At 43.7% G+C, this 26,648-nt stretch overlaps 1 protein-coding gene and 1 long non-coding RNA gene across 9 annotated transcripts in view; both read left to right on the top strand.

Moving 5' to 3' along the window:
* SMYD3 (SET and MYND domain containing 3) overlaps nucleotides 1-26,648 on the top strand; it is a 755,279-nt gene that overhangs the window by 561,737 nt on the left and 166,894 nt on the right. The window lies entirely within an intron of this gene.
* LOC141581145 (uncharacterized) lies at nucleotides 1,031-24,951 on the top strand. Its single transcript, XR_012513696.1, has 2 exons — nucleotides 1,031-23,424; nucleotides 24,910-24,951. It is a non-coding gene; the product is annotated as an uncharacterized LOC141581145 (long non-coding RNA).

Here is a 26,648-nt window from a genome sequence, read left to right as displayed (position 1 = left end):
TCTGTTTGTCTTCTGGCCCCTTCAGGACCACAGCTTCCTGTAAATATTTAGCTCGGGGCAACAGGTCATCAGCCCTGGGTTTTTGTTCATTTGTTGGTGCCCGCCCCCCACCTTCCTCTTTTTTCAAGCAAGGGTGCCTCACCCCATTCCCTGGCTTTAGGCTTTAAGGTTGCTTACATGAAACATTTTTGTTCCCCATTAACCACCAGAGCTCAGCTTGCAGCCACCGCTGCCTACTTCCAGACCTCAGGCCCTGGAGCTTCAGCTTCGTTTATTGTTTTGCATTTTGGTTCTAAGTTTGGTCCAGGGAGAGAATTGCCTCTAATTTTTGACTTGGCAAAGCTATTTTTGGTTTTTCTGTTTATATTTTACCTGTCATTACTGTGGGTTTAGAGTAGAAGGGAGTGCTTCAGCATTGGAACTTCCAGCATCTTGACTGTAATCTGCAGTTTGCTTTTTGGTATAAGTCTTTGGAGACAATGAAAAATCATGAAGATAATGATGGGATTTTCCTGAGGGCTTCTAGGCATGTATATGTCTTTTACACAGTCTCAGACATCCGAGGAGCAGAGGATCTATATCTTCTTTTATCACAGAGCCTTCTATGAAGAGAGATTGAGTAGGATCACTCTGAAAATGTGTCCATTCTGGAAACAGTTTAATAAACGGTTCTGTGGTGGGGAGAAGCCTTATTAAACTTCTCATTCCCTGACACTACAATTCTAAGCCTACTTCCTCTCATTTTCTTCTGTAAATATAAAGCAATGCTAATTATTGTCTTTGGTAATTATTTCAGCTTCTTTTCAGAAAAGCTCTTTTTCTGCAACACAGAATTGCCTTCCCTTGATTTCCTCTGAGACCCTCCGCAGCACCTGTGAGTCCTGCAGCCCTGAAGTAGCCCAGCTTCTGCAGAGAAATGACTCGAGCTGGTGCTGTGTGGAAGCCGCCTCAGTTCATCACCTAGGCTGTGCCTCTCAAACCGTGAAAACGGGGGGCGGGGGGAGGCAGCTTTGAGTTGTGCTGTGCGTCTGTGAGGCTGTGCCTCTTAAACCATGAAAACAGGGGGCGGGGGGAGGCAGGTTTGAGTGAAAGGAAGAAACAGTGATTGAAGAAGACAAAATGAAGGATTGTTAGAATTAAAGCTATAGTCAAAGGAAATGAAAGTTCTCAGCCCAAGAAAAAGTTTTATGGTAACCGAGTCTGTTTGAAATGTGAGCAATTACTTAAAGGTCGTTAGTAAACCAAGGTTTTTTGTGCTGCTGCCCGACTCTGTTTTGCTAAATCGATGGTAAGCAGACCTGTCTCACGGTAGGATGATGAGGGTGAGGAGCCCAGCCAGCGTTGCATGCTTCCCAATTCTAAGTTTTAACTATCTGAGCAGAATGTTTCTTGTTTGTAAAGTTTTCATCATAACCAAACTATATTGCCTTTAGGAAGATTTGGCAGGGAATGGAAGGAGTCGGGGGGTCGGGGGAGAGAGAGAGAGAGAGAGAGAGAGAGAGAGAGAGTGTGAGTGAGTGTGTGTGTTTTCATTTCCATTTTTAAGTTGTCAAAACCTAACATTTCTGTATGTTACCTGTGTCTGTCTTCTCCAGACACCCAGAAAAATGTGTTCCCCCCAGAGTGAATGAGACTCTGTTAGATTCATGTCTAAGTGAGGAAAGGAGTTTTCTGACTTCATAACCACATAATCGCATCTGCAGTGCTGCTGTGACGTACCGGGAGAGGCTTCTGGGCCTGCTACAGTGGGCCGTCAAGTTGGCTGAGAAGAAAACAGTGTAGCGATTGTGTTTGCGTGGACTCGGTTGCTGACCACATCACAGGGTCCTGCTCCCCGGAGGACAGGCAGCTGTGCTCACAGGCTCCTTCATGTGGCTCTGTTGCGTCCAGAAGTCCACCTCAGGGGTGAAAGATGGTCTCCCCACAGTTTGTGGTGACGTGAATTCATCTCACGTTTCCAGTTCTTGCGCAGACATTCTTCTGTACTGTCTTTTGGCTTCACAGCGCTCCAGCTCAGAGGATAGATTCAGTGATGACAGGTAATGTGACACGGAGTATGTATTCTTGTGTACCAAGTGCTGTCCCCAGCCCAACACATGGCACACAGGTGCACACTCGTGTTCAGGAAGTGTTGGAGAATAGGGTGACTCTTCAGACAGCAGTGTGAATTAGAGTATCTGCAAAAGCTTCGAGGGCACTTACTGTGTGCTGGGTGCTCTGCAGAGTTCTCTACTTGTCTCTCGCTGGTCTCCACAACCATATCAAAGTTAGCATTACTCTTACTGCCATTTTGTGGATGTGGCAACTGGAGCTTTCAAGAGCATAGCCCTAATCTCCACTATGCTGTTTCTATAATGATATGAGTAACAGATACTTCCTTCTCTTACTTTTTAAAGAATTGGAGTATAATTCACATTCAGTAAAATTCACCCTTTTTTAGTCTACAGTTCTACAAACTTGGATAAAGGGATACAGTCTGTGACCACCCCCACCCCACCATCAAGACAGAGAGCAGTTCTGTCACCACCACGCCCAAATTCCTTCATACTGCTTTGTATCGACCTCCATCCCCCGCTCCCAGCACCTGCTAACCCTGATCTTCTTTCTGTCACTACTATTTTACTTTTCCCAAAATGTCATATAAATTCACCAGCCATTTCATTTTGGCTTCTTTTGCTTAGCATTTCATATTCAGCCATGTTCTTTTTATACACATTTATAATATGTAATCTCAGTAGTTCATTATTACTGCCAAGTACTCTTCCATCGTGTGGCTGTTTCATACTTTGTTTTTCTAAATGAAGGATATTTGGGTGGTTTTCCAGTTCTGGTGGTTGTCAACAGGGTTACTGTGAACAGTCACATACAGGTTATTGTGTAAATACAAATTTTTATTTTATGTGGACAAATACCTAGGAGTGGGATTGCTGGGCTGTATGGTAAATATATGTTTAACTTCATAAGAAATTGCTGCACTTTTTTTTCAAAGTAGCCTCTACTGTTTTGAATTCCCACCAACAGTGAATGAGAGTTCCAGTTAGCAAATCCTCACCAGCACTTTTTTAGTCAGATTTTGTTTTTTTTAATCATTCTAATAAATTTAGTTTAGTGACATTGCATTATAGTTTTAATTTGCAGTACTGTAATGTATTTTTTCATGTGTTTGTGTGCCACGTGTACATCTTATTTCTTGATGTATCTGTTCAAATATTTTGCGTATTTTAAAAATTGGGTGTTTTATTATTACTGAATTCTGAGAGTTCTTCATCCTGTAGAGAGGTCATTTATTGGACATGTGTTTCATACATATTTTTTTTCTTAGTTTGCAGCTGGTCTTTTCATTCTCTTCACAGAATGAAATGCAGAAGTTTTGATGCGCAGAAGTTTTAAATATTGAAATAGTTTCAGTATTTTTCTCATGGATCAGTCTTTTGAAGCCATTGCTGAAAATATTTGCCTAAGTCAAGAGGAGAAAGATGTTTTTTCTATGTTTCATAGTAGATTTTATAGTTTTAGGTTTTATATTTAGGTACTTGATAGATTTTGAGTTAATGTATGTGTCTGCATAATGGATAGCCAACAATTCCGGTACCCTTTGTTGAGTCAGTATCTTATTTATTATAGAAAGAGTACAGAATTAGACTTATCAGAAGCTGGGTTCCAATTCCACAGCATCGGCAACTGGCCAGAGAGATAAAATCCCAATGGTGGATAAGAGGACAGCTTGATACAGGGGAAAGAGCATGTGCTTTGCAGATAGATGGTTCTTGTTTCTGCTGTTTACTAACCATTTGAAACTAGCAAGTTTCTTTCCCTGTGTTGGTCTCAATTTTCTTTTTTGTAAAATGAGAATACCCTAAACCTGGTAAAGGTTTTTTTTTTTTTTTTTTTTTTTTTTTTTTTTTTTTTGGGAGACGGAGTTTCGCTCTCGTTACCCAGGCTGGAGTGCAATGGCGCGATCTCAGCTCACCGCAACCTCCGCCTCCTGGGTTCAGGCAGTTCTCCTGCCTCAGCCTCCTGAGTAGCTGGGATTATAGGCACGCACCACCACGCCCAGCTAGTTTTTTGTATTTTTAGTAGAGATGGGGTTTCACCATGTTGACCAGGATGGTCTCGATCTCTTGACCTCGTGATCCACCCGCCTCGGCCTCCCAAAGTGCTGGGATGACAGGCTTGAGCCACCGCGCCCGGCTGGTAAAGGTATTTTAAGGGTTCAATTAGCTAACTAGATAATATATGTATAGTCTGGGAGATGGTAGATGCTTGGTAACGGCAGTAGCCAGTATTACTATTGAATGATCTGGGGAAGTCCCGAGAAATGCAGCCTCCTCAGTCCCCATCGTTTGCTGATCAGAGTCTCTGAATCGGTCACACGATCGAAACCGCTTTTTAACTCATCCTCTTGGAGTTTTTGACAGTCTCTGCTTCCTTCCCCCGCTTTCTGTGCCTAGTACCGCTTGATTGGTTTGGTTGTAGTGGTCACGATGCTGGGGTGGTTGGTGTTTTTCTTTTATCTCTTTCTTTCTTTTTTGGGACAGGTGTCATGCTTTCACGCAGGCCGAAGTGCAGGGGTGTGATCATCCTACTCGCGGTAACAATCTTCCTACTCCTAGGCTCAAGCAATCCTCACATGTCAGCCACCTAAGTAGCTGGGGCTCCAGGCATGTGCCACCATACCCTGTTAATTTTTTAAGTTTTTTATAGAGAGAGAGTCTCACTATGTTGCCCAGGCTAGTCTCCAGCTTCTGGGATCAAGCAGTCCTCCTGCCTCAGCCTCTAGAAGTGTTGGGATTGCAGGTGTGAGCCACCGTGCTCAGCTGCGTTTTTCATTCTTGTATTCTCCTTGGCTTGATCTCCTGCACTTCCTAGCCTGGGCTCTTCTTCCTGAGGAGTAAGCTGACCTTTGTCCAGTCTTCGGGAGCATGTCACTGTCCTTCATCACTAATCATGCTGGCCTGTCCACCCCGATAGTTCCTGACATGGCTGTCACTGAGGGGGTATAGATAGTAGAAGGGAGGGAAGTTCAGCTGAGTGAGAAGACAGCATGCGTGGCACTGCACAGAGGGACATCCAGGCCATTGCTCCCCTCCCCCCACATTCCTGGACAAAGTAGATGTCATCTGGGGCTCTCTCTCTACTTTGTTTCCCAAGAGACCAATACCTCTTTCATAAACATTTTTGTATTTTGAGATTTCCAATGTTTATGGGTACATAGGAGGTATGCAGTATATATTTATGGGTACATGAGATAAATATTTGATACTGGCATGCAGTGTGTAATCATATCAGGGTAAATGGGGTATCCATTACCTCACGCATTTGTCATTTCTTTTGTGTTACAGATATTCCAGTTACATTTCTTCAGTTATTTTTAAATATACAATAAATTATTGTAGACTGTGGTCACCCTGTTGTAATAGTAGATGTTACTCATTCTGTCTAACTATATTTTTGTACCCATTAACCATCCCCATGTCTCTCCCTTCCCACCGCCTTCCCAGCCTCTGGTAGCCATCATTCTACTCTCTATCTCCATGAGTTTAATTGTTTTAATTTTTAGCTCCTGTGAATGTGTGACACCATGCGAAGTTTATCTTTCTGTATCCGGCCAGTATAATGTAACATAATGTCCTCCTGTCCCGTCCATGCTGTTGCATGTGATAGGATCTCATTCTTTGTTATGGCTGGTTAGTACTCCATTGTGTATATGTACTACATTTTCTTTGTTCATCTATCAACTGACATTTAGGTTGCTTCCAAATCTTCCCTGTTGTGAATAGTGGTGCAGTAAACATAGGAGTGTGGAGATGTCTTTAATACACTGATTTCCTTTCATTCGCGTATGTTCATACCAGTGAGATTACTGGATCATATGGTAGTTCTATTTTAGTTTTTCAAGGACCCATCATACTGTTTTCCATAGTGGCTGTACTAATTTACCACTAGTAGTGTACGAGGATTCCCTTTTCTTCACAACTTTGTCAGTGCATGTTATTGCCTATCTTTTGGATCAAAGCCATTTTAAACTGGGGTGAGATGATTTCTCGTTGTAGTTTTGATTTGCATTTATCTGATGATGAGGGATGTTCTTATACCTGTTTGTCATTTGTATGTCTTCTTTTGAGAAATGTCTGTTCAGATCTTTTGCCCATGTTTTAATCAGATTGTTAGATTTTTTTCCCTGTTTGGTTGTTTGAGGTCCTTATATATATATGTCCTAGTTATGAATCCCTTGTCAGATGGGTAGTTTGCAGGTATTTTCACCAGTTCTGTGGGGTGTCTCTTTACTTTGTTAATTGTTTTCTTTGCTCTGCAGAAGCTTTTAACTGGATGTGATCCCATTTGTTCATTTTTGTCTTGGTTGCCTGTGCTTTTGGGCTGTTACTCAAGAAATCTTTGCCCACACCAAGTCCTGGAGAGTTTCCCCCGTTTTCTTTGACTAGTTTCATAGTTTGAGGTCTTAAATTTAAGTCTTTAATCTATCTTGGTTGATTATCATATATAGTGAGAGATAGAGATCTAATTTCATTCTTCTGCACATCCAGTTTTCCTGGCACCATTTACTGAAGACTGTCCTTTCCCCAGTGTATGTTCTCGGCACCTTTGTCAAAAATGAGTTCACTGCAGATGTATGGATTTAGTTCTGGGTTCTCCATTTTTTCCATTGTTCTATGTATCTGTTTTTATGCCAGTACCATGCTGTTTCGGTTACTCTAGCTCTGTGGTATAATTCAAAGTCAGGGCCTGTGATACCTCTAGTTTTGTTGTTTTTGCTCAGGATGGCTTTGGCTATTCTGGATCTTTTGTGGTTCCATATAAATTTGGGGATTCGTTTTTCTGCTACTGTGAAGAATGTCATTGGTGTTTTGATAGGGATTGTGTTGATGCCTCTTTCAGAGTTTGTCGTGTAAGAATTATTGTTCCTTTCTGAACCACAGTTGAAATCTTTTGCTCACAATGAAACAAATAATAAAGTGCCATGGGACAGAGACCAGACAAGGCTTCTCTTGTTATTTGTTCCTTCTTCACTGCAGTAGGTGTGAGGTCACCCACACTTTGGCCCTAAGTCTGAAAATAGGTCTTTTCAGTGGTCACGACTTGAGGGCTGCAGGTTTGGTGGAGAGTGGCTCCCTCTGTCCTAGAAGGAGAAAGGTATTCTAATGACTTCCGTTATCTTAGTCTGTGTAGAAATTAAGAGAATGTGGTGCCATTCAAAAATAACTTGTATTTTACTCAGAAAATACATTTTTTCCTTATCTGTTCATTGGGCTCAGCCGTGAACTCGGAGGCTTATACTTTTGGTCCATCGTACTTGCTCAAAGCCTTTAAACCATGACGTGCTTGAGAATCCTCTAGGTCTCTGCCACAGAGTTCCACTAACAGCTCACTGTTGGAATATGGAAAGGGGTGAAATTTCACAGTAACTATCTTGGCACTCGCTGTCTAGATAGTCCTTAATTGCCCTCTCTAGTGATGCTGACTCCTGGGAAGAATGAAGCTGGGGAATAGGTGGCATTGGTGAGCTACAGGGAATGTGTAATGCAGCTCCGTGTGTCGGGGGTGGTAGGTGACTAAATGCGCTCCCACTTTCCTCTTCCCCTGCTCTGAAAAGTTGCTGTTGGGCTTCAGGTAGACATGGTTGATGGAAAACAGATGCATTTCTTCACTATGTCTTCAGAACCTGCTGAATTGATGCTCAGATTGGGCTCTTTCTACGTGCTATTGATTGCATACCTTCAGAGCTTAAAAGGTAGACATGAGAGAGAATACTTTGCACTAGATCCAGAAAATATCACAGAAGCTAAGTGGTTTGTCAGAAAGAGTCAGTTAAAGTTGAATAGTTAGAAGAAACGTTAGGCAGCTAGTTAATATCATCATTTTGCAGAGAGGAGATAAGACTTGTGTCACTCACAAGTTGAGTGGTACTGGGCCCAGAAAATCCAAGTTTCAGATCCTGGGCAGTGGTTTTGCTGAAGCACTGTGGGTGCCACCTGTGGTTGTGGAAGCAAGGGTAACAGGTAAGCAAAGGTAAAATAAAGTCCAAAGGGAACTTCCAGACCAATTTATTTATTTACCCTTATTTTTCTTGAAAGATAACTTCCATTTATTTACTCTTCATTTTCAAGTAATTCACATACTATCTTTATCCAATTTCTCAAGCCCTTTAGATAATAGAATTCTAGAAATGTAAACAGGAAAAATACGTATTTTGGGTTGGCTTTACTGAATAATTTAGTATGTTTAGATTAAAGTGTCTGATCAAGACCCTAGACAGGCATTGGCCAGTGCTTTCACAACCGCGTGGGTGAGACGACTGACAGGTCTGTCACGTAAGGAGAGACTGACGCGTGAGCTGCTGTGGGGAGTCCAGGGAGCCCTCGCTCACCTCAGCAAGGACTGGAATTAGGAGTAAGTCCTTTCTGCTTATGGCTTGAACGTTGACTCTCTGGAAATAAGACTTCTGATACTGCTTAGGGCTTCAATAGACTCAGGTCTCCTTTTTTTGCTCATGACTCGCCTGTAATTATTATTTTCATCTCCAGTCTTTCAGCAAACCCGCTTGAATCTCTCCCTCCCTCCGCGTGCCTCCTTGTGTCCCTTCTTCCTTCCTCAAGTACTTCAGGACATGAGACATAGATGCTAACTATGGGAATCTGAGAGTCAAAGATGTCCCCTTCCTGTAGGTGGCTTCCATTCTAACGTGGAGGTAGATACCCAGACACACAGTTTAATTTAGTGTGGCACTTATTTTAGTGGAAGCCTGTTTGAAGTGTAGTGGCAATAAAAGAGAAAAAAAATCTTCCTGGTCAGTCTAGAAAGGCTTCATGGAGGAGGAGACATGGACCTGAGTCATAAAGGTTGTAGAGGAATTTTCAGAGGTCGTTTCAAAGAGATTGGGTCTGGGGATGTTCCTGGAAAGGGGTCTCGGTCCAGACCCCAAGAAGAGGGATCTTGGATCTCACAAAAGGAAGAATTCAGGGTGAGTCCATAGAGTAAAGTGAAAGCAAGTATATTAGGAAAGTAGAAGAATAAAAGAATAGCTACTTCAGAGACAGAGTAGACCCACGGGATGCTGGCTGCCCATTTTTATAGTTATTTCTTGATGATATGCTAAACACGGGGTGGGTTATTCATGCCTCCCGTTTTTACACCATACAGGGTAACTTGCTGGCGTTGCCATGGCATTTGTAAACTGTCATGGTGCTGGCGGGACACGTCCAGAGGTCACGCGTGGCCGTCTTGGATTTGGTAGGGTTTGGCTGGCTTCTTCGCTGCAATCTATCAGCAAGGTCTTTATGAATGAGCTGTATTTCGTGCTGACCTCCTATCTCATCCTGTTACTTAGAATGCCTTAACCATCTGGGAGTGAAGCCCAGTAGGTGTCAGCCTCATTTTACACGGCCCTCTTTCAAGATGGAGTTGCTCTGGTTCACAGGCCTCTGACAGGGCCACACCCTGGGAAATATCCCAGGGGCTTGTGAAATAGCACGTCAGGGAACTGTGAATGGTGGAGTGTTGCTGCGGGATAGGGGCTGGGAAGACTAGCAGGGCGAGGCGAGGCATGGTCTGTGCTGGGCAGAGGGTCTGGATTTTCATCATGGAGGGATGGGAAGCAAGTGAACAACACTGAGGGTTGGCTTTCGACCAGCCACAGCCAGAAGAATGTGTGGGTAGAACCAAGAAGTCAGAAATGATTGCCCAAAGAAGAAGAATGCAAATTTCAGATACCAGGCAAGGACGTGAGCGTGGTTCTTACATCCTCACACCCAGAAGGAGGGCTTGTAGAGAGCTGCATGTCTGTGATGGCAGCTTGCTTCCTCCCCCACCAAGAGTGCGATGCTCTGGGGTTCAGTTAATACCCGGGGATATGGCGAATACTTTGTTTCAGATACTCATCTGCTTACAGGCTGTTTCTGGGTGCTTCAATTAAAGATTAGAACGTTTACCAATTGTACTGAGTATTAATTGCTGAAGAGAGGGAGTGATGGTCTCTACACTAGCTGTACTTCCCGGTAATTAGGATGTTGTATTGCTTCATTTGCAGCCAGCAGCATATCTTCTGTTTCCTTTTCTTTCAACGTTGGTTGACAGGTCATTTGCAGGCCCTGAGAACTCTAATAAGGAAGGAGAGATGTGGACTTCCTCTGTCTCTTGTTTTGATATATAAATTAGAATTCTGGAATTTAAAGCACTGATAATGCTTTCGTGTCTATAACATTAGAATTTGAAAGCTGTAGCTAAAGGCCTGTAAAACAGTTGTCTCCACATTTGTCATTAAACTCATTTATGTAATAAATTTACCCGTCCTTGGTTTGGAATCATCTTGCTTTTCTCAGAATTTAGTCAATCTTGGCATTTTTTCAATACCTTCTTTTGCTAATTCTTTATTTATTGTGCCTTTTAAAATGGAACACATAAAGTAGCAGCCAATTAATGAATTATGTTTTCTACAACTGAAATAAAAACATGTTAATTATTTCTAAACAATTAGGCTCCATTCAACATGGGTGAGTACTCCAGTGGGAATAACAGCCTCAGAGGAGAAGGAAAATTACCTTCGTTTGACATCATATTAAATGAATATCTGCTTCTTACAACTACTTCCTGTTAGGAATAAGGTCAGTTAAATCATTGTAAAAGTTGTGAATACTAACCTTCTTAATTTTATATCATTGCCTTTCAGCTCAACAAAAGACCATGAGCTTTTTTACGCGGCTGCCCCATAACCGTATCTTTTACGCGGCTACCCCATAACCGTATCTTTTATGCGGCTGCCCCATAACTGTATCTTTTATGCGGCTGCCCCATAACTGTATCTTTTATGCGGCTGGCCCCATAACTTAAAAAGGACAGAGAGAACCTCTAATAGAGAAACACTAGAAAAATACGACTCTAAGGAAAGATTAAGGGCACACAAACTCTTCAGCCTGCAGGAGGAAGGGAGAGCCTTATCTGGTTGATATGGGAGTTAAAAAGAAATTTGTTGCGCAGATAGTGAGGGTTAAGGAAGTCCTCAGTAAGGTTTTCCTTGAATGAAAAACAGCCCCAAACCACTGCTTTTCTAACAAAAAGCAGCCTGTAAAATCGAGCTGCAGACATAGATAAGCTGGAAACTTGCATGGGTGAGTGCGGCAGCTGTGCCATAGGAAAAGGCTATCGGGGGGCCAGGCACGTTCAGCATGGCGGCTCCATCTTGCCTTTTCTTTGTCAACCACGTGTACAGTAGGGAACACACAACATGACCATCAGCCGGATAGAGACCTGTGTAATAAAAGACTAGCAGGGGATGGCCAGCTTCTTCAGTGCTTTGCAGACATCACACCTGGTCCAACCAATGTCTCAGGCTCTGTGTAAATCAGACACCGCCTCCCCAAGCTCATCTGTAAAAACCCGCGTGCATTTCACCACAAAACCAGAAGACCCGCTCGGTGCCCCTGTCTCCCTGCAGAAAAAAGAGCTATTCTGTTTTATTTCTTTGGCCTATTGAACCTCCGTTCTAAAAATTGCTTTGTATGTCTGCGTCCTCCATTTCCCTGGCATGAAACAATAAACCTCAGGTATTTACCCCAGACAACCATGCTGTACCACAGTCAGGGAGACCTGTGGTTTTCAGGCTTCACCAAGACTGGGGGAAAGACTTAAGCCATAAGTATTCAGGTCAGAGGTACTGACCTTCTGGGCTTTTATTTTTTTTTAAGATACAGTGGCATTTCTTTTGTACAAGTCTTCTAAGAACAGTCTTTTTCATCTTTCTGATTTCTGCATTCCTAAAAAGCTTCCTAGCCCTCAAGTTCTGGAGCCCTCTGACTTGGATATCCCTGTATAAATAAAATGTTTGAGATCACATGGGAATATTAAACATCCTACCACTAAAGGGGAAAAAAACCCACAAAACTTTACCCTATAAAATTGGATATTTTTTCATTTTTAAATCACCCACTCTGGGTTTTGGCCATTTTCACCTTTATGTGTTGATTCACATGACAATCAATTAGCATTTACTAAATATCTACTACGTACTCAGAAGCCTAGAAGAAGACTCTAGTATCTCAAGCTCCCTGAAAAGCCAAAAAATAGGCACAAATTAGAAAAAGATGCATCTTGTTAGATTTATGCCTAAATTCTTAGTGTCAGATCCATGTACGTTTCATGATCTTCTTTGGGCCTCCGTGGATAAAGCCTGCTTTAAACTGTGAAGGACAGTGAAGAACAGCGGGCTTGAATGGTCGGAAAGAAGCGATAGTTCCTGCAGGTTCTTCAGCGTTGGCACCCCAAAAGCATCAAATTATTATACAGGAAATAAACTTCTTGACTCCAGCCCCAATGTTTCGGGGTTTTTTCCTATTGTTTTAAGAAAGAGAGAAGTGAGAACGAATTTTAAAATGCAAGATAAGTGATAGACTTTTGTTTTTTAACCTAGAGTAAGTAGAAAATCGCAAAATCATTACAGCATGTTTTGGGTTTCAGGCTTTCTTTGGGTGGTTTCGAGACTTGGACAAAGCACTCCTGTCAAGTTTATTTAGAGTATGTCTTCCGTCTTTGTGCTGGGAGCCCACTTGACTCCTATCTCAGTTTTTCCAAGGTAATCTAATACTGCTTACATAGTTTGGAAAAAAATAAACTGTTTCCATAGTGCTGTTGGTTTCGTATCTAGTTACCAAAGGTACACTCGGTGAAGAGCACAAGGATTTTTTTTAGTATTAGAGCTTCAAGGGATTGTTTATACCCTTTTCACATTTGTCTTTTCTGACCCTAAAGATTGAACAGACAGATCTAAATGGAAAATTACTAATAATGTCAATTATGGGCAGTTACTGGTATCAGTCTCAGTTTCTTTCTCTAACAATCACAGTGCTGTTATATCAGCTATTAGCAAAGCACAGCCTATCCTTTCTACAAAGTATGTACTCTTGAAAACAGTTTGCCCATATAAGTCTCTCTATTGATTGAGCTTTTCATGCTACTGTAAGCTCATCTCAATTTCTTCTGAGGAAAATTACTGCTCCTGCCATCTAGCCTTTCAGTTAAGTATGCTTTGCTATGTCATGTATCATTTAGATTTTTTTTATTAATTTAAACATTTTGTGTCAACAGAATGTAGATCATTATTAACTGGTGCAATGTGGTGTCTCACAAAACACATACATGTCATAGAAAAGTAATTAACTCCCTCATTCTATTGCAGAACAGATGTGTAACTGAATAAGAACCGGGACCCAGGGGTACTGTAGTGCATTTATTCATTTATTTAGTAGTCATTAAACTGTTGACTGAGGGTCTTCATTGCTAGTTTCTCACATTTGGTTCTCTTTTTCATCTCAGCACCTCCCACCCCCACATGATCGGAAATAGGTTTAGAACTATTACCCGAAATTATAAATTGATTTTTGGTTTATTTTAGTAATTCAGGCCACAGATAGGCTCTCTTTTCACATGAGATGAAGATTTGATGACTTAGGGAGTTAAGAATACAGAAGATAAATGGGGAATTTTTGTTAAAGATCAGAAAAAGGTTTAGCAGCCGTTGTCTGGGGCAACCACGGTTGGGTTAATAAATCCGACCAGTGTTTCCCGACCAGCACGCCAGAATGAAGTCAAGTCAAGACCTCCTTACTGTCAGCAGTCACTTGTCACTTGTATCCTCTCTGCTCTTCCGGCAGCATGGATAATCCTGTGACCACCTCTTCGGCACCACTCGCTCTTGTCTGGGCCACTGCAGGAGTGTCCCTAAGCTGTCTGCCTGTGACCACACTGTTGCCTTGGAACTTAGTTTTCTTGCAAAGCCAGAGAATGTTTCAGGAGGTAGTGCTTGAGCACCTTTCTGCCTTCTGGGTGGGGAGATCCATCCTCCCTAACACGACCAGCAGGCCCCGTGTGGCCTGGCCTGTTCACCTTCCCAGTCCCAGCTCAGGCTCACGGCTGGAATATGCCGAGCGCTTCCTTGTCCTGGGGGCCTTTGCACTTGGCTTCCCTCTGTCCAAAACCATCTTCGTGCAGCTTTGTGCTTGCCTGGTTCATCGTCATCCTTCGGCTCGCAGCTTCAACCTTACCTCCTGGGGGAGAGATCCTTGACCACCCTATGAAAAGCAGGTGCCTCTCTTGTTACTCTCCGCTATGTCTTTATTTCCACTATTGCGCTAGCAGACATGACATACCTTTTGAAATTTGCTGTGCATGTGCTCACTTGTGAGGAAAGGAAGAGTGGCCATATCAGTCTGGTTCTGTGTTTTGTCCTCAGTGCCCAGTGCAGGGCCTGATAAATTTGTGTTGCATGAGTGAATATGTGAGTAAAGACTGTTACTTGCCTAGCACTGAGTTAAGCTCTATGGGACATGCCAAGGCTCTGTTTTACTCGATGGTTCAAAGTGACTTTTACTCATAAAACAATTTCCTGGTAGTTTAAACAGCTGGCTCTCAGGAGGGGATATTCTTGCCTTCTCTTCCTCCAACAGTTTTTAATATTGAGTATGACCTACCTTACTTCCCCATACCAAGACTTACAAACTCACATGTAAACCCCCACTGGAAAGACAGGATGTGTGTTTCCAGTTGTCTTCATGATAGGTTGCTTTCTGCATGCAGTTCATGCCCGTGGTATTCTTTCCTCCTCCAAGAACGCACACATCCCAGAGGTTATGAAACCAGGCTTGAGTAACAGAGTGTTGGTTTGCTGGTACACTTAGGTACGTGAGTTTTCTAAACTGGTCAAAAGCATGAATATCCCCACTATGCTGTTGGAGATATGTAGATTTTTATAAGTAATAAACTTAGGAGAGTCGTTTTGTGGGAGCCCATAAACCTAGGATTGGAAGGCCTGTATAGGCCCCACCCACCCAGGGCAAGTATCTCCTTGACAATGTCTCTCCCAGGTGGGTATCTATAGGCCATGCGAGCGTCTTTAGTGGAGATCTCAGCACACTCTTTTTGAGCAGAGTGTTCCACTCTTGGGCAACTGTGATTGTAAAGTTAGTTAATCTCATGAGCCAAAAGCTGCCTCTTTTCATTTTCATCTGGGTCTTAGTTCTGCCCTGTGGAGCAATAAAGAGTAAATGGGTTTCTTATCCCACCTACCAGTCTTCAAGTACTTGGCTATTTGAGGCAGTGTGGTGTAGCAGAGAGCACTCAGGTTTCTAAATCACACAGCTGGGAGCTCAAGCCCTTCTCTTCCCCTTTCTAGCGACTTGAACTTGAGCAGGTTAACTTATCTTTCTCAGCTGCAGTCTTATCTTCTATAAATTAGGGACTGGACTGATTTTTACCTGATACTTTGTTGAAATGATTAAGGTAAAGCGTTTAAAGTAATTAGCACAATAAATCCTCAGTAAAGGGTGTTGTTGGTATTTGGCTTGCAGTTATCCATCTCTCTGAAAACTCACCCATATCTATAAAAAAAAGGAAGATGATTCCATGATTCCTACCAAGGAGTGAGTCAAGGCTGACCTCAGGTAATCCTAAGATACGGCTGGTTGTTCAGCCAGCCAGGAACCTTTATACACTTTCTCATCCTAACCAGATATCGTTCCCTTACCCACAGGGTCTTATGAAAATATTATTTGCCGCATATACTTGTGTAATGTCTACGAAGAAAATGAGTTCAGACTGGCAGGATTTGTTCTTGGTGCTGCAGCAGCAAGAAGGACATTGACAGAGACAGCAGAGGTGTGTTCTGTACACACGTTTTAAAATGCTCAATAAGCGTTCGTCAAAGACAGACAGTGACTTATCTGCTTGAAGACGTCCATTACACAAAGTTTTACTTTGTGAATATTTTCTTGAAAGCACATTTGCCACCGCTCTGGTCTGCTGCTGCCCCTCCCTTTCTCTCGGTTCTTCAGCGAGGAGTAATAATAGCTTTATGACCATATTTACAAAGTTCTTTCACTCTCCTGGAATATAGTTCATCTGGAATTAAAGATGTGAACCTTTCTAAAATTCCTATTCTGCCCTCTCCTATTGAAGAGTAATTTCTTTGGGGAGAAAGAAAAAAACCTAAGAATCAAGTAGCTCTCTGTGATCTGTCGATGTTTTCCCACATGCTCGGAGCAGGGAATCTGTCTCTTCCATGCTTCCTGGTTTGCTCAGAGAGCACCGAAGCATTCTTTATCACTCAGTCATTCAGTGTTGTCCTCTTACAGATGGCAGTGTTCTGCTGCCCACTCTTCGTCTCTTCCGTGATAGGACAGCTCACATGTGTTGGGCGCGGATACTGCTAGCCAGTTGCTATGCACAGCACTTTGCATATGACCTCATTTAGCCCTTATATCAATCCTATGAGGCAGGTCGTCTAGAACTATTGGGAAATGCTTCACAGCTGTTTGTCAGCAGTGTTCTCAGATTTTGTTCTATAACGTGAACCTTGTACAGGCTAGAAATGAATAAAGCAAATGTGAACCTAAGTGATGGTCAAGCATTTTATAGACTCGTAGTTTCCAATAGTTTAATGACTACTGTGCCCTCATTATCAAGATTGCAGCTGCATTGAAAATGGAAGTGTGCGATCCCACAGAAATACAAACTACTGTCAGAGAATACCATAAACACCTCTACACAAATAAACTAGAAAATCTAGAAGAAATGGATAAATTCCTGGACACATACACCCTCCCAAGACTAAACCAGGAAGAAGTTGAATACCTGAATAGACCAATAAGAAGTTCTGAAATTCAGGCAGTAATTAATAGCCTACCAAGCAAAAAAAAAAGTCCAGGACCAGACGGATTCACAGCCAAATTCCACCAGAGGTACAAAGAGGAGCTGGTACTGTTCCTTCTGAAACTATTCCAAACAACAGAAAAGGAGGGACTCCTCCCTAACTGATTTTTTGATGCCAGCATCATCCCAATACCAAAACCTGGCAGAGACGCAACAAAAAAAAAAGAAAATTTCAGGCCATTATCCCTGACCAACATCGATCCCCAAATCCTCAATAAAAAACTGGCAAACCGAATCCAGCAGCACATCAAAAAGCTTATCTGCTGCAAACAAGTCAGCTTCATCCCTGGGATGCAAGGCTGGTTCAACATATGCAAATCAATAAATGTAATCCATCACATAAACAGAACCAATGACAAAAGCCACATGATTATCTCAATAGATGCAGGAAAGGCCTTTGATAAAATTCAACAGCCCTTCATGCCAAAAACTCTCAATAAACTAGGTATTGATGGAACATATCTCCAAATAATGAGCTATTTATGACAAACCCACAGCCAATGTCATACTGAATGGGCAAAAGCTAAAAGCATTCCCTTTGAAAACCAACACAAGACAAGGATGCCCTCCCTCACCACTCCTGTTCAGCATAGTATTGGAAGTTCTGGCCAGGGCAATCAGACAAGGGAAAGAAAGAAAGGGGATTCAAATAGGAAGACAGGAAGTCAGATTGTTTGCAGATGACATGATTGTATATTTATAAAACCCCATCATCCCAGCTAAAAAAATCTCCTTAAGCTGATAAGCAACTTCAAAGTCTCAGGATACAAAAATTAGCATAAATCACAAGCATTCCTATATACCAACAAGAGAGCCAAATCATGAGTGAACTTCGATTGACAATTGCTACACAAGAATAAAATACCTAAAATTATAACTTACAAAGGATGTGAAGGACCTCTTCAAGGAGTGCTACAAACCACTGCTCAAGGAACTGAGACAGGACCCAAACAAAAGGAAACACATTCCATGCTCATGAATAGGAAGAATCGGTACCATGAAAACGGCCATGCTGTCCAAAGTAATGTATAGATTCAGTACTATCCCCATCAAGCTGCTATTGACTTTCTTCACAGAATGAGAAAAAACTACTTTAAATTTCATATGAAACCAAAAAGGAGCTTGTATAGCCAAGACAATCTTAAGCAAAAAGAAGAGAGCTGGAGGCATCACACTACCTGACTTCAAACTATACTACAAGGTTACAGTAACTGGTACCAAAACAAATATATAGATCAATGGAACAGCACGGAGGCCTCAGAAATTACGCCACACATCTACACCCATCTGATCTTTGACAAACCTGACACAAACAAGCAATGGGGAAAGGATTTCCTATTTAATAAATGGTGTTTGGAAAACTGGCTAACCATACACAGAAAACTGAAGCTGGACCCCTTCCTTATACCTTATACAAAAATTACCTCAAGATGGATTAAAGACTTAAATGTAAGACCTAAAACTATAAAAACCCTAGAAGAAAACCTGTGTAATACCATTCAGGACACAGGCATGAGCAAAAACTTTGTGACTAAAACACCAAAAGCAATTGCAACAAAAGCCAAGATCCACAAATGGAATCTAATTAAACCGAAGAGCTTCCGCACAGCAAAAGAAACTATCATCAGAGTGAACAGACAACCTACAGAATAGGAGAAAGTTTTTGTAATCTATCCATCTGACATAGGGATAATATCCAGAATATACAAGGAACTTAAACAAATTTACCAAGAAAAAACAAGCAACCCCGTCAAAAAGTGGGTGAAGGATATGAACAGACACTTCTCAAAAGAAGACATTTATGGGACCAACAAACATATCAAAGAAAGCTCATCATCACAGTCATTAGAGAAATGCAAATCAAATCCACACTGAGATACCACGTCATGCCAGTTAGAATGGTGATCACTAAAAAGTCAGAAAACAACAAGAAATAGGAACACTTTTACACTGTTGGTGGGAGTGCAAATTAGTTCAACCGTTGTGGAAGACAGTGTGACAATTCCTCAAGGATCTAGAACCAGAAATACCATTTGACCCAGCATTCCCATTATGGGGTATTTACCCAAAGGATTACAAATCATTTTACTATGAAGACACATGTACACGTATGTTTATTGCAGCATCATTCACAGTAGCAAAGACATGGAACCGACTCAAATGCCCATCGATGATAGACTGGATAACGAAAATGTGGCACATATGTGCCATGGAATGCTATGAAACCATAAGAAGGGATGAGTTCCTGTCCTTTGCAGGGACGTGGATGAAGCTGCAAACCTTCATTCTCAGCAAACTAACACAAGAGCAGAAAACCAAACACTGCATGTTCTCACTCATAAGTGGGAGTCGAACAATGAGAACACATGGACGCAGGGAGGGGAACATCACACACCGGGGCCTGTCGAGGGTGGAGGATTAGGGGAGGGATAGCATTAGGAGAAATGTCTAATGTAGGTGACAGATTGATGGGTGCAGCAAACCACCGCGGTACGTGTATACCTATGTAACAATCCTGCACATGTATCCCAGAACTTAAAGTATAATGAAAAAAAAATGGAAGTGGGGAGATGGCCAAGCAGTTCTCGTGTGTTAACATGAAACCTAGGTCACAGAAATCTGGGTTTCACTACACTGCTCTTACCGGAGACCAGACAACAAACAGATACACATTGGTTTCACAAGCTGCAGTGTAGCTGGAGAAAAGGGGCGTTCATTCCTCTTTTGGAAATTCAGCATACGTAGCTTCCCCGCTTTCTCTGTGGAACTCATGTCTGTTTCCACTAACAAGCTCCACTTCCTCTTCCTGCCTTCTCTGCCTTGTTCTTTTCCAGCCGTTGATGACATCAACATATGTTCCTGCAGTTCAGGCCCCTGCAATGCAGCGGTGCTGGTGAAAATCACAGCATCCTGCAGACTGGTGCTGGGGTTGCTCCCGTCCTTCCCTGGGCTGGGCTTCCGCCTTGCCAAATTGTCCCACGTGTCCTCAGCTGGCCCCTGTACCCATGGCACTCCCAGACCCTTACTGCTGCTTCAGCCTCCTCAGCCTCTGCTCTCTCTTGATTTCAGTAGATAGGGAAAAAATTAAGTCCAGCAGGCAAAATCCCATCTCAACTTCCCGCCCTACTGACTTCCAGATGCAACTCCCTGTACCCATTCTCCTTCTTCCCTTTGTTTCCGAGAAAATGGGGACCTTCTTGCCAAAGCCAGGTCCCCACCACCCACCCCCACCACCTGTGCTCTTGACCCATGCCCTCACTGCCCCATGTGCTGTCATCTGCCTCTCCTTGTCCACGGCCTCCCCTGTGGCATAAACATGACCAGACTTTCTCCTTAGAAGGAACAAACTCTTTTCCCTGCTCAGCTTTTGCCTCTAACCATTGTTTCCTCTTTCATTTGTGAAACCCTCGGGTCATCTGCACACTCAACGACCCTGTTTGTTTTCTCTGAACTCCCGCTGATGGGCTTTCACCATCAATGCTCCCTGACACATTCTCTCTCGGATATTCTCTCTCTCTGATTTCAGATCTAGCGGCCGCCTTGGAGTCTCTTCCCATGGATGCCGTTGCTGTGTTTCACACTCTGTCCCTCCCTTCCTCCTCCTGCACACTCCGCTGCGGTTTCTGTGCCCGCCTTTGCTGCTCCCCCATTTCCCCTGAAGCACTTGGGGCCTCTTGGATTGGGCAGTTTCCTTCCCTCCCATGTTTTCAGGTTCCACCTGTGTGACATTGACTCCCAAACCTACGCTTCCAGTTTCGCTTGTCTTCTGGGTCTCGTTTCATATTGCTGACTCCGTGTGGGGCAACTCTACCTGGATTCTCTGCAGACGTCTTACATTAGCGTGTCCAAAAGCAAACGTACCTTTCTGCATTCCCGACCTCACCGGAAGGCTTCACCGTGCACTCGTCGCTGAAGCCACATCCGTGGCAGTTGTCCTGGGACCCTCCTTTACTCTCCAGAGACGACTTACTCCCAAGTCGTCACCTCTTAAGCTCTCCTCAACTGGTCCTTTTCCCTTAATCACTCTCTCCTCTCCATCTCTGTTTCTAAGGCCACTGCCTTATTCAGATTTGTGTCATCTCTTTCTGGATTGTTGAAACATCTACCTAACTGGTCTTCTGCCTTCAGTTCCCCCCACCTGCCAGTGTATTTTTCACATAAATATTTGAAAAACAGTGATTATACTTAAAATTACCTCATCTCTCTGCATTGCCCACACAGGATGAAATTCATGCTTTGATCTGGCCCCTTACCACCTCTCTACCGCGTAGCTGAACCTTTATCTACACCCTGTTTCTGCGATTATCGTTTCATTCAGCTTTACGTTTTTAGGTCTGTGGGCTCATTCTGAACAGGCCTTCAGCGTAGCGGGGAAAAGGGCCTCTGAGGAAAAGCAGCCTCTGAACAGCGAGTAACGGCAGACTGGGCAGGGCAGCAGAGGGCCGAGGTGCGCCACCCAGGCTCCACGGCACCGCCCTGCCGTGCATGAGCGGAGCGAGGGTGCCAAACAGCATGGCCGCCTCCCGGCCCTCTCCTCTTCTCTGCTTCCCACTGGCCTGGCCTTCCTGCTCTTCTCTCCTCGCCTAATACTTCCATGGCCTTCAAGCCCAAACTCACGTGTCGTCTTCTCCAGGACATTTTCCTGAAATCCTGGCCGGGCAAAGGGCTCTCTCTGCCTCTGTGCGCCCATAACCCGGGGCTTACCTCTCTGTAATCACATGCTGTATTTAGAAATGATACATTTAGAATGATTTATGTGGCCATTTCAAACACCGGAACGTAAGCTGAGGCTACAGCTCAGCTGTGTCTTCTCAGATCCAGTACCTGGCCTGCTGTGCATTTGGGAGATGTTGTCATGTGTTGAACTAAAGCCCCCCTGAAAGGCACGGTACTTATTACTCATAGTGCCATGGACTCGGTCACTTTTGTGTCTATTGTAAAAAAATATACCTGTGCAAAAGCAGAGAACATGGGAGACAGAATTTTAGATTGAGTAGGCAAGAAAAAGAAGAGCCAAAACCCATAAGTATTTGCAGCAAGTCTTAACCATGTCGGCACAGAAAGTGACAGCGTGATCACCAGGATTGGGAATGACGACCGAGGCCTCAAAGCCAGGCTGATGGTCCTTGGCCCAGACTGTACATTGGAATCACCTGGGGAGCCTATAAAAGAAACTGATGTCTGCCTGCCCCCAAGAGACGCTAATATCACATGTCCAAATGGAACCTGGTCGGTATTCTTAACAGCTTCTCCAGTGATTCTAAGTACATACCCACCGTGCTAGGCCCTGACAGCAAAGAAGAGAGCCAGAGCTAGAGGAGCAACAGGTCTGCAGTTAGAGGGAAAGTTGGAGCCCTGAGCATCCCAGAAAGCACGTTCCTGGGATGGGATGTGTGTGTATGTGGGTGTCTATGGGTATCTGTGTGTTTGTGCCCTGTTGGTAGCACAGGGGAGGAAGTAAACTCTCTGCAGCCTCCTAGAGTGAATTAAAGCCTCTGATACATATATATGCATGCATATTTATATAGATAGATATACATACACATATATACACACATGTGTATGTATATCTATCTGTCCATATATATGTACACACATGCCAGGAAAGAGGCTTGCCATATATATGTGTGTATGTATCTATATGGCACATCCAGTGCAATCCAGCTTTCATCAGTAATGAAGACCTGAGACTTTCTCATGTTAAACCCTCTGAATGAAGGTCTCAATACCTCTTGTTCTTGCACGGAGCAAGAGGGATTTTTAAGTTTGTTTACCTCCAGAAAAGAAATCCTTTCGTATTTTAGTTGGTAAGCATTTACAAATCTTAAAATCTTACTTTCAGAGTAATCTAGAAAGTTAAATGGAGAGTAAAACAGAAATGGTAAAGGCAAACAGCTGGGGCCGTGTAATTTTGACCCACAGTGAGTATGACCCAAAATGAAAATGAAAACTAATAAAAAGGTAATAATTTCCTAAATCTTCTGTGAATGACATCATAGCATTCCTTTGGGCAAGAGAAAGACGATTAAGGGTATGAGAAGAATTATACGTCTTGTATACCCAAAAAGCCGTTCTGAACATTCAAATTTTAGGAGCTTCACTAGATACCAGTACAAAGGTTATGTCTATACCTGTACTGTTTGGGACAGATTTGAGATTCGACGTTGTCCACATCCCAGGTCCTGATAAAAGATGCGCGTGACGGGGTGGCTCAGTGAGCAGATCGCTGGTGATAGGCGTATTCCGAATATCTATTTGAATAGATATTTCCAGTTCTCCTGGTAAGTTCCAGCGTGTCCTGGGTGAAATCACTTGGCCCTCCCTGTACCTCCTTTTCTTCCTGTGAAGTAGGGACCTCTCTGATCATCATCTGGTAATGTTTATGGAGCTCCATTAGACCTGTGTCTGGAAGACTCTGTTAACAGTAATGCGTGCTTGGTTTATGAGATGGTTACAAGAGAATGGAGGTGGAGGCAGGGTGCCAAACACGGCCAGAACTTTTATCTTTGACATTACAAAGAGGTCCTCTGGCTGAGGGCCAGCCTGGAGTTTACTGGAATCTGAAATGCAGACATGTGCTTTCCATTGGTGGCGTGCCAGGAAGAGGCTCGCCGTGCAGTCAGCCGGCACTTAACTTCCACGGGCTGCAGAGTTGCTTGGAAGAACATCTGAGTCCTGGTGATTTTGTGCAGTATCTCTCATGGATCTGAGGTGAGAATCTGGTCACCCCTCCCTCCTCCCAAACTTTAAAAAGTAGTGATCCAAGTGATTGCCCTCTGGGGTGAGCCACCTTCAGCTCCAGGGACAGATCTCTGCATGGATTAATTCATAGACTGCAGATCTTTTTTTTTTTTTTTTAAATAATAATTGAAGGAATACTGGCTTTTCTTCCACTGAGAGACAAAATAAATACAGTTCTAAAAAAAATTTTTTTAAAGGCTGAGATATTAAAGTAATTCTTTGCCTCAAACAGTGACATGTTTCTTTTGAACTTGTGGCTTGTTTGACACATGGTCTGAGGATTTTAGCGCTGCCTTACAAAGTATTTGTAAAACTGGGGAATCTGTGTGGCCCAACTCTGAGGAATTAGGGCAAGCTATTGAACCCTCCCTTAACTGATGTTAAGAGATACATTGTAATCTCAAATTAAATCATTTCTGTAGATTACCCCTAAGATAACATCCTAAAAGAAGTATGTCAAGTTGCATCCCAGGACTTGTTATGTGAAGTTGTCATTGTGGACCACAACTAAACTATTGCTTAGATTCAGAACCACGGGTTAAATAATCTTATGTGCTTGCTTTAGCAGATAAGCAGATACCATGTTTACTCAAGTTGGGAATATTGCCTGTTAAAATCATTATACATACAAATGTTAAAGGGAATGTGTGAATTAAATTATCATTGTCAAATTCGTGGACTGGCGGAATGTCATACTGTATAGGGCAGGCGTCCCCACACTTTTTCCACAGGGGGCCAGTTCACTGTCCCTCAGACCGTTGGAGGGCCGCCACATACTGTGCTCCTCTCACTGACCACCAATGAAAGAGGTGCCCCTTCCTGAAGTGCGACGGGGGGGCCGGATAAATGGCCCCAGGGGGCCGCATGTGGCCCATGGGCCGTAGTTTGGGGACGCCTGGTATAGAGTGTTGTCTTGTCTTCAGTCCTGTATAATCTCTGTGCTATGGCCGGTGTCATTTGTATATGAGAAAACTCAAAATAGAATGAGGGAGGCAGAACTCAAAACAAAGGGGTTTACAGTTTATTGCACAGTCACAAACCTCAGAAATTCTCCTATCAGAATTTCAGGTCTCTCTTCAGAGACAACATATATTTTACACATGGGCAACTAACGGAGTGGAAGAATCTTAGTTTCCATCTCAACGGTAACCCTAGTGAAGTTTAGGGCGAGCTGAGCCAGAAGGCACTGCTAGACTCTGGGCCTCACAGCCGGCCAGTGCAGAGCTGGTTTCAGGGTCCGGCCTGCTTTGTTCCACTTTCATAGTGCTGCCTGCCACAGAGTCTCACGTGCCAGGAGCACAGAACCCACGTCATGCTAGCATTCATCCTGTGTTTACATGTCTCTGGAGTGACCACGTCTAGCTTATCCTGACCTTTGCTGTCAGGACATTGCCCCTTAAACCTCACTTGAATCTGCCCTGCCGCAGTTTAAAGCATTTTTATCTCTGTTTGCAGAGGAGAATGAGAGCATCTGTTCCCACAGAAGAAAATATAAAAGATGGAAACGTGGCAGGTGAAAGGAGATGAGGGCTGCGGCCTTGGTCTTCACGAAAACAAAACTCACCCTGAAATTCGGAGGTGTTCTTCATCGTAATGGCTGTTGTCACGAGAACAAATTCCTGAAGACCTTTGCATTCTCCCCAGAGGCTCAAACCTCCCACCTTGTCGTGTTTGCACAGCAGTGCTGGTAGGGCTTTGGTAGGAGTTGTGAGTGTGGGTTCACAGCAGTCTCAGCCATCCATGTGGTAGTCTCTCTACAGATGGGAAAAGAATTTGCCTAAATGTGCACTGGCAAGCCGAGCTCGTAGCCGTCTGCGTCACATAATCCCCGTTATATGTTACCGTATTAGGAACGTATCTTTCCAGTGTGGGGGCAGGGGCAGGCAAGTGTTTCTGTCCTAAATGTATTCATGGAATGTTTACCTGCCCTTGTAGATCAGCCCGTCATGTAATTTTCTACAAAAGGCTTGTTTTCAGCAAGCACCACTGACACAGGTAGGCTCTGAAACTGCCCTAAAGGTATAGATGCGTTCTTCACGCCAGGCTGACTTGATTTTGTGTAAGCAAACGAGCTTATTTCTCTGAGAAGCAGTTTTATTCACTGGGATGGGAACACCTTGCACAGAGGGAGGGGAGGTGTTGAGGCTGTAGCTGGAATAGGCCTTTGGTGGTTCTAGAAGTTCTGACTTCACCCCATCAAGGCTGTGGTCCCTTTCCCAGAAGCCACGAAAGGAATATTCCCTTCCTTCTGGCAGTTCTGTGTAGCTGGAGAGTGAACCTTGGAAGTGCGGTTGGTTTGGATGTGTGGCTTTGTGGAAATGCGCAGCTGCAGTACAGCCAAGGTTCTGCCTGAGATAAGAGCACAGTGACCGTGGGAATGCGAAGTTACACGGAACCGAGCTGCTAGTGCCTTTGGTTGTCTGAGTTTGCTCCTCACCAGGAGCATTTTGTCTGGATTGAGCTCACAGCCCCTAGTTGCCCAAGTGTTCCTCCGTTGGATCCAAGGGAGGGACAGGGCTCGTCTCAGAAGAGGACATCCATCCTGGGGTGAGCCAGCTCAGGGAGGCGGGTGAGGGAGGAGCAGGCGGGAACTCTGGGCTCTTGCGAGGATGCAGGTAGCTGCTTGGACTCAGAATTCAGAGCGCTGCCACATCCTGCTTGTGGACATCTGTTACAGGCACTGAGATCTCACAATTGTATGAAATAGATGAACAAATAACCTTTTAAAGCCAATTGTACTTAATCTGGGGGCTGATGACCCATCTGGGTTATCAGTGAGTCACACTCAACTGCTGCAAGCATCATGAAACCCAGTGGGAAGTGCACACAGGCTGCGCCGTGGATGTCAGAGGCGCTGTGGGTTGGTTTGTGGTGGATGACAGAAGTTTGCTTGGATGACTACGTTGAGGAAGAGCCTTCCAGGCGAAGGGAATGGGGTGTGTGAGGCGTGGGGTCGTAGCATCGTTGTCCTTGGTCACATGTAATGTGCTCCCTCCTCCCTCAGGACCTACCTATTCTTTTCCTTCCCACCAGACAAAGCTGACTCTAGTCAGCCTCCTGTTGGCCCCCGGCCCTGTAGGGTGGGAACTGAAAACTCGGGCCACTGTGGCATTCAGGACAGAGGTAGCTCTAGAAGGCGCAAAGGAAAGGATTAGAAGGTGCATCTATGTAGAGAATTGTTGCCCCTGAAGAAA

The sequence above is a fragment of the Saimiri boliviensis genome, chromosome 14, assembly GCF_048565385.1.
Source record: "Saimiri boliviensis isolate mSaiBol1 chromosome 14, mSaiBol1.pri, whole genome shotgun sequence".
Taxonomy (NCBI): Eukaryota; Metazoa; Chordata; class Mammalia; order Primates; family Cebidae; genus Saimiri; species Saimiri boliviensis.
Note: the sequence above shows the minus strand (reverse complement) of the source record. Positions and strands in the feature narration are given on the sequence as shown.